This window comes from Bemisia tabaci, chromosome 9 (assembly GCF_918797505.1).
Source record: "Bemisia tabaci chromosome 9, PGI_BMITA_v3".
NCBI classification, from domain to species: domain Eukaryota; kingdom Metazoa; phylum Arthropoda; class Insecta; order Hemiptera; family Aleyrodidae; genus Bemisia; species Bemisia tabaci.
The window spans coordinates 24,139,516-24,154,301 of NC_092801.1; the positions used below are offsets into that span (position 1 = coordinate 24,139,516).

Sequence of the window (14,786 nt, forward strand, 5' to 3'; positions counted from 1 at the left end):
CCTTGATCGGTTCTCACGGTACGGATCCAATTTTCCCGAAAATCGATGATGGGGGGGGGGGGGGGGGGGGATAACGATCGATCGGAATTTGAGCACTCGAGTCGTGATCCGGCCGCAGATAATGAATGTGGCACGCGTGCCGTGGCCGGCCACGATAACAAATATTGTCACAGGATTGGGCCCAAATGTTGGCAGGGCAGCCAAATCGAGCGAGAAGTGAACTGATTCAAACAGAGAGAAACACACGTCAAATTCAAGAAAATATTCTGAGTCGAGAAAAAAAGTTTAGGACACAGGGCCGGATTTACCTACTTGCCGCCCATGGGCCGCCTGTATTTTGCCGCCCCCTTCTCATTCGTTTTGAAACATCAATAAAAACCATCAAATGAACGTGCCAGCGGGGAAGGGGTGCATGAGACGCGTCTACTCGTGTTGGACACATTTTTTGCGAAAGCCCTATCAACACTACTAGCAAAAGTTCACGGAAATTTGTGCGACAGTTAAGTTTCGTAAACCTATCTCTGCGTGGACAAGGCCTTCCATTCATAAGAAATGAACGAAAAAATTATGAAAGAACAAACATAAATGTGGATTAATGATTTTAACTTCCGCCGCCGCGCCGCGCTGACCGCACCGTGTTTGGCGCAATGCGTGAAGCATTCCGACAGTCTTGTAGGCGCTGCGAGTTTCACGCCGACCGCTGCTGAACGCACTGTGATTGACGCAATGCGTGAAGTATTCACGCAATCTTGTAGGTGCTGTCCATTTTACGCTGACCGCAATGACCGCACTCTGTGTGATGCAATGCGTGAAGTATTCGTGCAGTCTTGTAGGCGCTAATATGTGTTACATGCCGATAGCCGGCCGAGGACATCGCCATTCCGTGTCATTCCGTGCGTGTTTTAACTATTTGGTCTCTCTCTTAACTTGAATAATTAAAGGTGCTGTCTCTTGTACCTCTGAAAGACGACATAATTAGAAATTATTACACTCTCAGGAAATGAAAGATAATGTCGCCTTCTCTCGTTTGTAATTTTTTTTTCTAAATACGATTTTTTTTTAGACCTACATTTAAAAAAATTGCAAAATTTGCCGCCCCCTACAGATTTGCCGCCATGGGCCGCGGCCCATGTGGCCACCCCCTTAATCCGGCCCTGTTAGGACATTGGAAAACAGCAATCATCGAGGTATCGGACAAATTTTCTTTAACTACTGATTTCACGAGGTTTTTCACCGCAAAATGAAACGATCACGTGCGTAATCTCTCCCTTTTAAGTTGCAGTTAAAGCAATATTTTTAATATTCCAGTAAACAGCGTTTCACGTGAAAATTCGATGACGAAACATGTGTTGCGGAGATCGCAATCCAACCCTACCTACAATTTGACTTTCTTTCGTCCAAAACATTAGTTATTTGCTTACTTTGATAAAGTTAGAAGCTATATTTCACAAAGTTTTTCTATTTAAGAACCCATTAAATTTCAATATCGACAAATTTTTCTATTATTTTATTATTAACTGTTTTCTGTACAGTTTGGCGTCCATGGAGATGAGCTGCAACGGGTTGATTGTTGGGTCTCAAGATCGAATTTAGGATCAAGTCTTAATCGGTGCTCGTCCCGATGGCTGTCTTGATCAATTATTTGAAGATGCCTTCACAATTCGCTGATCCTAGCGATGCTGGCTGCACACAAAGAAAGGAAACGCGGGACGTCTCAATTACCGAATGGAGTAGTTGGTTACGGACTGGTGGATGGTGAGCTTCTTGAAATCAATTGTTGGGACGCCGAATCATCAGAGAACAACGAACGAACTGTCTCTCTATTGAATTTGCGACGACAGAAACGAAATTCCAATTAACATTACTTCTACCATTATTGCTTAGAAAGGAACGGTACAAGCCGTTTTTGATAAATAAAGATAGCACACTGGAAAAAAAAAACACATTGGATCTAGAGTCCAGACTCTTGAAAACATTGACGAGAAAAAATACTCTGGATTTTTGCTTCAATCAAAACGAAATCCGCTTGAATTAAGAGGCTTGGTTCTTGATTTAAGCAAAAATCCGATTGAATCAAGAGTATGTTTTCTTGTCGATGTTTTTAAGAGTCTGGACTCTAGATCCAATGTGTGTTTTTTTTCTAGTACAGATTGACCATTATGGTATGTGTAAATATGGCAGAAATATGGCTTTCTTCCAGTCGTAATTAAGTATTAATCATCTGGTGAACTGGACCACCAGGCTACAAAACCGTCTCATTTCGTGAAATATGACTGACACCGGGCAAAAAGAAACCACAGGAGTCGCATATTTAACGGCGATAACTTTTAGACATTTTCTGAAGATGTAAAAGAGTAAATTATTATCATGAATTTTTTGTCTTGTTTTCTGGGCCATCAATAAGTCGTAAAACCTTGAGGAAATAGGTGGAATCGAAATTGCAGCGTGGGCCCAGGAAATGATGTACTCTTACCAGATTGAGGGCTTATTCGAAAATACAAACGACACTATTTTTCTGAATGTAGTCCACTTGTCCGCCGGGTTAATTGATCTCGCAAGAATGGGTTAAATATGAGGAGAGCAAAACTGCCGTGCTAGGGAAAAAGGCCGCATGAACATTCGAGAGTTGCCAACTTTCCTTCAATAAAATGTTTATTTTTGAGGGAAGTGCCGAGTAGGTATTTTCTCTTGCAATTTTCAGGAACTTGAGGTGAAATTGCGAACAAAATTATCTGGAAAATTGAAGGAAAAATATTAACAAATTTTCTCGAAAATTCGTGAGATATCAAAGGCAATTTGGCAACACCTAAAGGTTCATACTGCGTTTTTCCTTAGCACGGCGGGAAAAAAATCCGCGCAAAATTAAACAACTTAATCACCGAAAAAACATATCGAAACCCCGCGATCAAGGAAAACATAGAGTCTGCGACTGAGGATTAGTTACAACAGTGGCGTGGCGTGAAATGCAATATATCGATTGTTATGACATTTAAACCTATGGAAAAGGATCGATTAACAGCGTGTTCGCTGCGAACACGCTGTTAATCGATCCTTTTCCATAGGTTTAAATGGCATAACAATCGATATATCGCAATTCACGCTACGCCACTGTTATATTTAGCGAAAGAGGACGTTCCGGTATCACGATAGTACAGGATCCGGTTAAATGGGAACAGGTTATTTTGCTCGAAACAACTGTTTTTTGGAGAATTTATTCTCGGACACAGCGTCCAAAAGATATCGGCGCGATGTAATTATTTACATGCTAAAATCTGCGTGAAAAAAAAAATGATTACTTGATTCGGAATAAATCATTCTCAGAGTGTGAGCTTCGCTGTTTTATTGACTCTTTTAAATGCCTTGCTTGAAATGAAGACCTTCTTCGTTAAAACGACGAATATGAAATCACACTTCAAAGGAAACGTGCGTTATTTAAAGGTTATCATGGTGAAAACATTGTTTTTAGGCAGGTTTGATCCACGCCTTGGAGAACCCAGCCAGCAGGCTGATTATTTAAATTGACAGACAAAGCGATAGACATAGTAGACAGAGGGAAAATGAAGCAATCCTATTGGTCGATATTGGTGGTTAGAATGGAAAAAGGAGGTAAGTACAGACTAACTAACGGCAACACGCAAGAGAACTTTCAGTTAGTCCATCCTTTCCCCCTTAGTCAATGAGAAGCACCCGTTTCAACCAATAGGATCGTTCCATACTCCTTATGTCTTCTTTGTCTATAGCTTTGTCTATCAATTTCAGTAATCAGCTCAGTTGTGTATTCTCCGGTATAAAAAACTTAGGAACTAAATGTGCCTTGGGCGTAAAAGATGATGAATCAATCGACATTACATTCATGACATTCAATAGAAACGATGCAAGTAACGAGTAACTTTGAGCTACGTTCCTATCCACGCGTTTAAGTCTCCACGTGTCTCCACGTAATGAATTACGTAACTTTGGTCAGTGCTATGTGCTTGGCTTGGTCCGCGCGTTTTTGAGTACCTCGAATTTTTATTGAAATTGAAATATTTAAAATGAAAATGTTCACGTTTGTTTGGAAGTTCAATGTGTAAGTATCAATCTATAATAGGAATAGTTGGATCAAGTTTTCTTGCTTTTCATGACTCACTTCAGGAAGAGTTAGTACTAACTACACAATACATAGGTCACTTTAGGAGAGTTGTCGAAACATTCCCATCGTCTGTATTATAATGTTTACCTGCAACAAAAGAAAGAACAAATTATGAGCGTTACAAAAAAGACAAATGGCTCATTGAATAATTCAAATCAAAGTATGTATGCGCTGAGGGAAAGCGCCGTATGGAAATTCGAATGTTGACAAGTCTCCCCAAATAAGACGTGTTTTTTTGAGGATAGCTATAAATATTTCTCCCTAGAATTTTTAGATTCTTAAGATCAAATGGACGTATTTCTGCCAAACGGAACTATGTGCGTTATGACGTGAACCCTGTTATGCATGTGTTGTTATGCGTCTTAGAGCTCATGTCTTCATGCACATAGTTCCGTTTGGCAATATTCTTGCTCCGATCAATTTCATATCTGATGGGTAGGAGCACGCATCAAATCAGTCATGATTATCACAATCGGTTGGAAGCTCATAGGAAGTTTTGAAGGGGGCGTGACCTGAAATTAAGAGCCCCTCCAACACGCATCCTTCACCCATATCTGAATCGGTCGATCAAAACAATCTGACCGCCATTCAAAATTGAAACTGATCTAAGAAGTAAGCGCGGAACAGAGTTGCCGATAAGGAAGAAAACATTCCTATGACCGACTAAAATTAACTCTCGTGGAGTATTTTATCAATCATACGTACAAACCAATTCACACGAAAGTTTTTGGGCCAGGTATAACCGAAGTTTATGTTTAGGAGAATCGGATTCTTAGCCGAGAGCTTCAGTTAAATGAAAAAAAGTCCGGTTCCTACGACCGAACACTCCGGTAACCAGGACCGGAAATTTCAGTGCTCTCTATTCATACACTGGAACAAAAACACATTGAGTCTAGAGTCCAGACTCTTGAAAACATTGACACGAAAAAATACTCTTGATTCAATCGGATTTTTACTTGAATCAAAACGAAATCCTCTTAAATTAAGAGGCTTGGTTCTTGATTTAAGCTACATTCTGATTGAATCAAGAGAACTTTTTCTTGTCGATGTTTTTGAGAGTCTGGACTCTAGATCCAATGTGTTTTTTTTTTCCAGTGTAAACTGAAGTTCTGTTCTTTGGGCCGAATTTTCCTACTAATCTAGCAGGCGCTGATTTAGTATGGGTGCGTTGTAGAAAACTTACTAACTACTGCAAGAAAAGAGCACTGAAAAAAAGTTACGGGCTATATAGACATACCGTCCGTTCCGGGCTCAGAGCCCGAAAGTTTCGGTGCTGGAACCATAGCTTCGATTGCTCCGGGTGCTACGCCCAGAACTTTCGGCCTCTGAGCCCGGAACGCGAGCAGTTTGTCTATATAACCCGTAAGTACGGCTTCCACGGCTGGAGTTTTTTTCTTCAGTGAGAGTAAAGGTATACTATGATGAAACAACAGTGTATGAGTATCAACAAAGATGCGTTGATTGCCACAGCACCAGATCATGCCCAAAAATGATCACATTTTCCGTCCAAGACAAAGGTACCGATTGGGTATTGTCGGACCGGCCGGCGACGATGCTCCTTGCGTGGACAGATATAATCCGACAATTACGGAGGCTCATTATGGTAATGCCATGGTTTTTATGGATCGGCGGGCTCTCGAATCGCGACCGCCAGATGGTCGCGTGTGCCTTCGTTGTCTACTTAGGTCGGGTTTCATCTAAAATCACACCTCACTACAAAATAATCTAGTGTAAGGGCCGTATGCATGATACCGTACTTATTAGTCTGCATTGCGTTGCCTATGTTTCTTGAAATCAACTCCTCAGCTTACGAAAAGCTCTCCAAGTTAAGGTCGTGTTAGTACTTGGGTGAATAACCACGTAAGTTCTCGTTCTCTTCAATTACCTACGTGGGAATTATTAGCCGATTTTGAATTCTTTTAGTAACGAAAAGGCTGATAATCCTTTGAGAAATGTTAGTTCACAGTTGAAGGATTCAGTGCAATTGACATTTATGCAAAATTCGAATTAAGACCATTTTTGGCATCCTCATAGGGTAATTAAATAAAATGCAAGAAATAAAAAAATTCACTGAAAAACAGAGATGATGACTGTCATAAACCACTTGTAAAACAAAGGATGCGTCTATAAAGAAGTGCACAAAATTTTATTTTTGTGATTGACTATCGCAATGTTCGAGAACGAAACACTTCTGTTCAACTAGGATTATTAGCCATTTCCCGCCTAAAAGGATTCAAAATCCGCTTGTAATTCATAAATAACTGAAGAAAAGGGAAACTTACACGACCATTCACCTGAGTACCAATATGACGACTTTAACTTGGAATCCTTTTCGTAAGTTAAGGTGTTGACTCCAACTCCAAGAAAAACGAATGGCATCACAGTGCTTCGGGAGAATTTTCCCAAAGAAGTTGCACCGCGAATTTCCCTGCAAGAACTCCACAATAGCGAGTGCCTTGTCCTGGAACAAGTCTTCACTGCCTCGACTTGCAGCGTATCATCCATAAAGCACTGCAGGAAGAAAGTGGAGACAGGAGACTTTAACGACAGGGCAGGAAAGATGGACAGCGAGATATAAACAACCGCGGATGGGCTGAGCGGGGTGGGGAGGAGTGAGAAAGAGATAGGTGTGTGAATATGGAGGCTTCTTCTCGGTCTCAGGAGGCGAGGCGGTTGTGGCTGCGGCTCCTCTGAAACAAAGGCGTATCTCGATTTACACGTGAGACTTGCTCTTCGTATGCCCCGATGCTCTCTAGGGCTCATGTTGGCGTAGAGGTACGCTCTTGAGAGAGAGGAGAGGCGAGGTGTGCGACTCGTGGTGGCGACGGAACATGAGCGTTCGTCGTCGCGCGAATCACATCAGTCTTCGTCATCGTCCCCTGCCCGTTGTCAGATGGTCCTCGGGCATCAGACACTTATTTCCATCGTCTCAGAGATGAGCATTCGAGGGCCCTCATATGCAGAGATAGTACGGACAACGAACTGATTGATGAAATCGGTACACAAAGCTGTAGACAAAGAGGACATAAATGATATGGAGGGATCCTATTGGTGGAAAAAAAAACAAAAAAAAAAACACATTGGATCTAGAGTCCAGACTCTTGAAAACATTGACAAGAAAAAATACTCGATTAAATCGGATTTTTGCTTGAATCAAAACCAAATCCGCTGAAATTAAGAGGCTTGGTTCTTATTTAAGCTGGATTCTGATTGAATCAAGAGTACTTCTTCTTGTCGATGTTTTTAAGAGTCTGGACTCAAGATCCAATATGTGTTTTTTTTTTCCAGTGTAGGATGTAAAGTTAACTGCGAGGGCAGTAAAGGCAGCATCTTGGGATCACCGGACTCATTTTTGACATCCTGGATGCTAAAACAGCATATTCTTTTTTTCAGTGCGCCCTTCTGAGAGATCGCAAAGTAAGAGGAAAAAATAAATTTTGACCGAGAGAAAATGCGGAAAATTCATAAATAAACGGGAGATGAAAAGGTGAGAGTAAAGAAATCAACAATGCGGGCAAGAGAAAGAAAAGCTGGGGAAAGAACGCGCGGCGCAGAGATACAACTAATCGTGCTCGATGGATGTCCGTGTTGCATCTGCAAAATTGAAGGCGCGATGGCGTGTGGAGTGAACTCGCAATACTCCGCTCTATGCTGCGAATAAGGTGGCACTCAGATTCCGGATAAAAAGTTAAAAACGAGGCTCAAATTCTCTTCTATTTATGGCTGTGTTGCTCATACGTAGCCATTGAATCACTACTACACACACAAATAAGACAAACGGAAACAAACAAACACGATACGGAAGTAGAGCAAGAGAAAGAAGGATAAATGACGACGGCGCGGGATACAACTATTCGTACATGATGGATGTCCGTGTTGCGTGTGCAAAATTGAAGGCGCAATGGCGGGAGGCGTGAACTCGCAATGCTTGGTTTTTCCCACATTGGTTTCATCAGTCAGGGAGACAAACTTTTGCTCTGGTTACTCAACGTGAAACTACACTGGAAAAAAAAAACACATTGGATCTAGAGTCCAGACTCTTAAAAACGTTGACAAGAGAAATACTCTGGATTCATCTGACTTATTGTCTGAATTAAAGGAAATCCGCCGGAATCAAGAGGCTCGGCTCTTTGATTCAAGGAAAAATCGGATTGAATGAGAGTACTTTTTTTGTCAATTTTTAAGGAGTCTGGGCTCTGGATCCAAGAGAAATTTTTTCCCGGTGAGTAATAGCGATTAATCCTCTCTCTTAACTTAAGAGTCTGGACTCTAGATCCAAGCGACTTTCTTTCCCAGTGTTATTTGTGCCGATGGCTCTAAATTTTCACCGAACATCGTAAATCTTACACAGTCATCAACCCGACTTTTAATGATAATAAGCCGGCTGCATGACCCGGGAACCGGCAACAAAGCCGAGCGTCTTGGTTTAATCATTTCCTTCCGCGGAAGACGCTACTCCTCTTCTCTCAGACTCGACTCCACTTCAACTTCCGCTCGGTGGCCACGAGGTTGCCGCCCTGCCGACATCCCTGCCTTTCTTCGCGAAATAAACACATAGTTTTCGGAGATTTTCGCTGCGATTTGGCAAGCCTGCTCGGCGGCGTAACCCGTGACCCGCCGAACAAGTGCACCGGCTCATCCCGTGACTCATGACTCGCAACTTGCAGGACGCAACACTAGCTCGCACAATTCGCGTCGCTCCGGGCGAAGATGCGGACGATGCGAACGAGATAGGATGGCCGCGAGGCGAAAATTTGCGAACGGGTCGCGTCATTGCAGTTCGTGGACAGTGCCCGGTTCAGTACCCCAGAGCCAATTACCTGACTCCATTTTAGTCTTTTTGAGATATCAGCACTGGAAAAGAAAAACACATTGGATCTAGAGTCCAGACTCTTGAAAACATTGACAAGAAAAAATACTCTTGCTTCGATCGGAATTTTGCTTGAATCAAAACGAAATCCGCTTAAATTACGAGGCTTGGTTCTTGATATAAGCTAGATTCTGATTGAATCGAGAGTACTTTTTCTTGTCGATGTTTTCAAAAGTCTGGACTCCAGATTCAATGTGTTTTTTTCCCCAGAGAGGGGAAAACCGCGCGTCAGCCCTATTGATTAAATTAAATGGAGATGTTGCATGTGTGAGGAATTTGCGATTTGACTGTTGATTCTTTTGTAAAAGTTCGTGAGAAATACGATGGTGCCACTGGTTTTCTCTGAAATCATCTCCCAAGCTGAAAAAAGCTCTCAAGTTGAGGCCAAAATGGAGGGGATATCCCACGCTATCCTGAGAGTCCACCTCTACATCAAGACAAACTCTCCATGCAAAGATAGGGAGCAAATACATTGACAGGGTTGCCGTGTTTTCCGTTTTGGAGTCCCCAAATAAAGTGGTAGCCCTGTCAATGTATTTGCTCCCTGTCTTTGCATGGAGAGTTTGTCTTGATGTAGAGATGGACTCTCAAGATAGCGTGGGATATCCCCTCCGTTTTGGCCTCAACTTGAGAGCTTTTTCTGAGCTTGAGAGTTAATTTCAGAGAAAACCAGCGGCACGATCGTCTTCCGCGCGAACTTTTACATAAGAATAAACAGTCAAATCGCAAATTCCTCACTCATGCAACATCTCCATTGAGTTCGGATCGAGTGTTGATGAATATTTTGCCAAAACCTAAGCTTTGAGTGTGATTATCATTCATTTCTCAGACAATAATACGTGTTCCTCTGGGTCGAGTTTGTTTGCATTGGGCCAACTTTGGAGGTCAATGATAGCCTAAAACTGATGAACCAATCAGAGAGCGGCACAGAGATGACAATACTCTCCCGTACACAGGTTCTCTAGTGTGTCCAGCGCAACTGACCTATCCATTCGAAGCTACCACGGCTACCGAAACTCGGAAGTCATGACGTGTCGGCGACGATGCACCTCTTCCTGTTCGTCGGCGCTTGTTCTCGGGACAGAAACGTAATCGTCAGGATCAGCGGCGCCGACGGCGGGAAAACAGCCGGCGCAACAACCCGAGAACGACCGCCGGGAAGACACTAAAAACTTAGCACACGCACATACGCACCGCGAGAGGAAAGTTGTTAAGTAGCGTGTTAGTTGGCAGTACTGCCTCGGACTTTGAAAGCACTGTTGCGAGCTTGAATAGGTCTACTCAGAGACAAGAGACCCTCCACTGGCCTCCTAGCGACAGATGGAAGCTTTTACTTTCGGGGTTTCAACAATTCCTTACGGACAATTACTAAGGAGCAATAGTCATCACCCTAGTTTCGGCTGTTGACTTACCTATACATGGTCGATGATGAGCTTCGGATGACGTCATGAGCCAAACAAGTTTCCCAAACGGCGGCCATTTTCGGCTTGTTTGCAAAACGAAACTGCCAACACGTTGTTGAACATCAACCATGTAGGTAAGTCAACAGTAGAATGCTGAAATCCCGAAATTAAAAGCTTCCACAGTGGCCAAAATACTAGTGGAGGGTCTCTTGTCTCTGGGTCTACTGCACACACGAGATAGGATAGCAAAGTGCACTTTTGATCGGGAAAATCTCGCGAAAATCAGCAGCCTGATCGTTGAAATTTTGTGTTTGTCGGGTGGGCATGGACGACACAGGTTAAATGGCGAGGCGTGATTGGTCGGCTATGTCTTATCGCTGCTTTGTCGTGCTTTGTCGCTTGGAATGGACAACATACTGTCGGAAATTTAAGAGGCGCCTTTAGTTTGTCGTCCATTCCAAGCGACAAAACATGACAAAGCAGCGACAAGACAAAGCCGACCAATCATGCTCCGCCATTTATCCTATGTCATCCATCTCCACCCGACAAAAACAAAATTTCAACAAGCAGGCTGCTGGTTGGGAGCATCAGAAATGTCTAAAATCCATCCCTCAACGCACAATGAAGAACTTGCACGAAAAAGGTGTATTGCTTCATCTGAGAGTGCTTAATGAGCTGAGTTCACTGTAGGTATATTTCGTAATTTTTCTCTGGAATGGGAAATTGTAGAGAGATATACATGCTGCCTTGTGACGTCTTCAGCGGGATTTCCCATTTAAACACACACTCCCGTTCACGCCTCCCGCCATTGCGCCTTCAATTTTGCACATGCAACACGGACATCCATAATGTACGAATAGTTGTATCTCTGCGCCGTCGTCAAAGAACGTCCTTTCCCCAGCTTCCCTTTCTCTTGCCCGTACACTGGAAAAAAAACACATTGGATCTAGAGTCCAGACTCTTGAAAACATTGACAAGAAAAATGAATCTTGATTCGATCAGATTTAAGCTTAAATCAAAAGGAAATCCGCTCAAATTAAGAGGCTTGGTTCTTGATTTAAGCTTAAAGCTGATTGAATCAAGAGTATTTTTTCTTGTCGACGTTTTTAAGAGTCTGGACTCTAGATCCAATGTGTTTTTTTCTCCAGTGCACATGTATTTCAGCAGATAGCAGGAGAGGGGGAGGGGGTTCCCACTGTCCAGTCTTATTCCCAGTGTAACCATTTCTCAATAATTTTAAGTATCTCCTACTTTTCTCTCTGGGGAAAAACAAGTCTTTATGATTATGTCAATTCTCAGAGCTCATTTCAGGAGAAAAAAACTAGGGGAAAAAATCAAGAGCACTTAGGGGCCATCCCTAACTTACGTAATGCTCTGGGAGGAGGGGGGGGAGGACGTTGAGGACATTTCATTTTTACGTGTTAAAGGATAGGGACCGCAAAAGCGTTTCAAGGAGGGAAGGGAGGGAGAGGTCAAAAATTCCAAAATTGAATCAGTAAGTTCGAAAACACACTAACTCGGGTTTTTTTCGATTTTCACTTTTTTACGGTTTAGTAACACTCATGGATAAAAGCATCTGCACGCAAAAGGAAATTTCGAATTTGCGATTGCAAGTGCTCGAAACAGCGACGGGAAAAGGGAAAAATCGAAGTATTTCATTGGAAATACCAATTTTTGGCCATTTCAAGGGTAACGGGTGACCATCCGATTTTGCGGTTTTCCTTTTTCGGTTCAGTATACCCTGTACCAACAAATTATATAAATATTCAAGCGTTATTCAGGTCAAAAAATATAAATTGTTCAGGGCAGACTATGAAAAACCAGTATCTGAAAGTCGGTGAGAACGAAAACACACCAGCTCGGAAATTTTTAAACGCTTAATTCTCTGTCATCAAACATGGTGTTTCGATTTCAACTTGGTGCTTTGCAAAATCGCTAAGTACTTGTCCTTTGGCACCAAAAAGGTTTTTCTTAAACTAACTTCTTCTCCCGCTGCGCAGTTTTAGATGTTTCCTGAACATTTTTTTTCCGAGTTGGTGTGTTTTCTAACTCACTGATTCAATTGTGCGTTATGTAGTTAAAGAACGACCCCTCAAGTACTTTCGAATAATCGCACAAACCATGATTCATACGATTTTCCAAGTGTGACTTGGCCTCCGCGCTCAGGTCATAAAACGGCTGGAGGCGCTTACTCGGGCCCGAGGCTCCTGGTTGCAGAGCCCCCCCCCCCCCCCCGGCACCCCCCACCCAACCATCAGCTAACCCCCGAGCGGGGAGAGGGGGGTTCCTCCCGTATAACTACACATTAAAATTGTAATGAGTGTTTTGTTCCCGCCACTATTAATAACTTCCGCTGTTCCGGTTAGCTTCATTTTCGCGTGGGACCCTCGCCCTCCTCCCCCCTCCCCTCACCGCCGACGCCGGTCCATTTTCCCGGTTCCCCCGGTCCGCGTCGAGGTTGTCCGTCCCCTCTCGATTCGCACTTGTTGCTCCACGGCCAGATTCGAGCCGCGAAAGGGGGCGCCTAATTCGGCCGTCTCGTCGTGTCGTGTCTGGTGCACCGAGGATTTGAAGGTCGCACACATGACGTTCTAAGATGGATTTGAATTAATTATTCGGCGCTGTTTCGCCTGCAAGTGGAAAGTAGAGTCCCTTTATAGAGAGGGTTAAGACAACGCGGCTCATGGACGTCACAAACGGGAATTAAGATTCGGATTGATCGGATTTGATCAACCCATTCCCGAATTCCTGTCTACGTTCCTACCCTCATTTCATTTGTTCCTTGCCGTATTTACAAAATTTACAAATTACAAAAAATACTGCAAAATCAGCTCTTTAAGCAATTTCAGATGAAGCAATGAAAAAATTTGCGTGCAAATTCTCCATTGTTCTCTTGTAAACATTTCAATGAACCACTAGACAAGGTACGACTTTCAGCATTCTGATACATGTTTCGTGACTAAAATTTCACATAGAACACGATGCGCACAACAAAAATTACCGAAATTAACTCCTTACAAAGATATTTGATGATTCTTGATGCGTGAATTCAAACCACCCGCTCATAAAAACTCCATGCTCTACGTGATTCACATCGCGCGCTAAACGTTATCATGAACGTCTCAGCGATAAAAAAATCTGGCAACCTCAATCTTGACGCTTTGGCTCAGCTATAGCAAATTACTTACAGTTTGTAAAACACATAGAGGGAAATGAGAATTGCTCGATTGAGAAGCTTGCTGAAACCGTTGTAGAGCGCGATTTGACCCACGTAGAGCTTTGAGTTTCTTGTGAGCGGGCAGTTCAAATTCCTGGGAACTAATGTGAAATAAAAATGTTAATATCTCCTTTAGGAGTTGGTTTCAGTAATTGTCGTTGCGCAAATCGTGTTTTACGTGAAATCCTGGTTAAGTAACCTCAGAATGCTTAAATTCGCACCTTGTCTAGTGGTCCATTGCCCAGTTAAATTTGGCAATAGCTGATGTGGCTTGGTTCCTTTCTGCTAAACGCGGTCCAATTCTCAATCCTACACTGGGAGTCCTGCTAAACGTGAGCGTAAAACTATACTCATTCATAAAACGCTATCTGCTCACACCTGTGCTCTCACGCTCACTTCATTGACCTCAGTCGTCAAACCACAACGCATGGATAGTACCCTAGTAACAGACGTCGCGCGAATATCTCTCTCTCCACGGGTCGAAAAAGGAGAGACACCACCGCGTATCGCTAGATCTTGACAGCTTGATTAACAGTGTCAAAAATTCGCGCCCGGTATCGAGAGAGACCGGCTCGATAGTCATCTGAACGATCTAAGTTGGTCATCTCTAGCATGAGGAGGATGTAGGATGTTGTTCTAGCCTCGATTCGCTAGTTCGGCTTCACTCGTAAATCAATATCGCATTATACAATAATCGAAGATAATATAGATTACTAGGGGGCTATGACCACTGGCAGCTAGGCGGACCAACCCTCAGATGGCGCTTCGCGCCTTCTTAGGCGTGCTTTGTCAAAAGAACGAGCAAAAAAGATTTGCCGAAGCCGAAACACTCCCAAAACCCCCTCTTTAAATTGAGATTTCGATTGTTTTTAGGTCATCAATAAATTCAGGGTATTTAAGAACGGGACGGTACAAATTTTCATAAGGTTTGGTTCACAACCGTTGCCAAAATTCAGAAAAAACTATTAACTTTCCGATTTTTTAAAATTTTTTTCCCCTTTCTTTTGGGGGAGGGGGGGGGAGGGCGTAGCCCCGACTGGGAGCACTTTTGAAAAAAACTTTATACAACAAAAAAGTCTTATTTTGACCCATAGGACACTCTCCTGCAGTCTGGCTGGTGGATCACCCTGAATATCGTCTCTGAATCCACTCGCATCGAATTGA

At 43.0% G+C, this 14,786-nt stretch overlaps 1 protein-coding gene across 2 annotated transcripts in view; it reads right to left on the reverse strand.

Moving 5' to 3' along the window:
* ec (ubiquitin specific peptidase echinus) overlaps positions 1–14,786 on the reverse strand; it is a 393,787-nt gene that overhangs the window by 149,043 nt on the left and 229,958 nt on the right. The gene's annotated exons all lie outside the window — the stretch shown is intronic.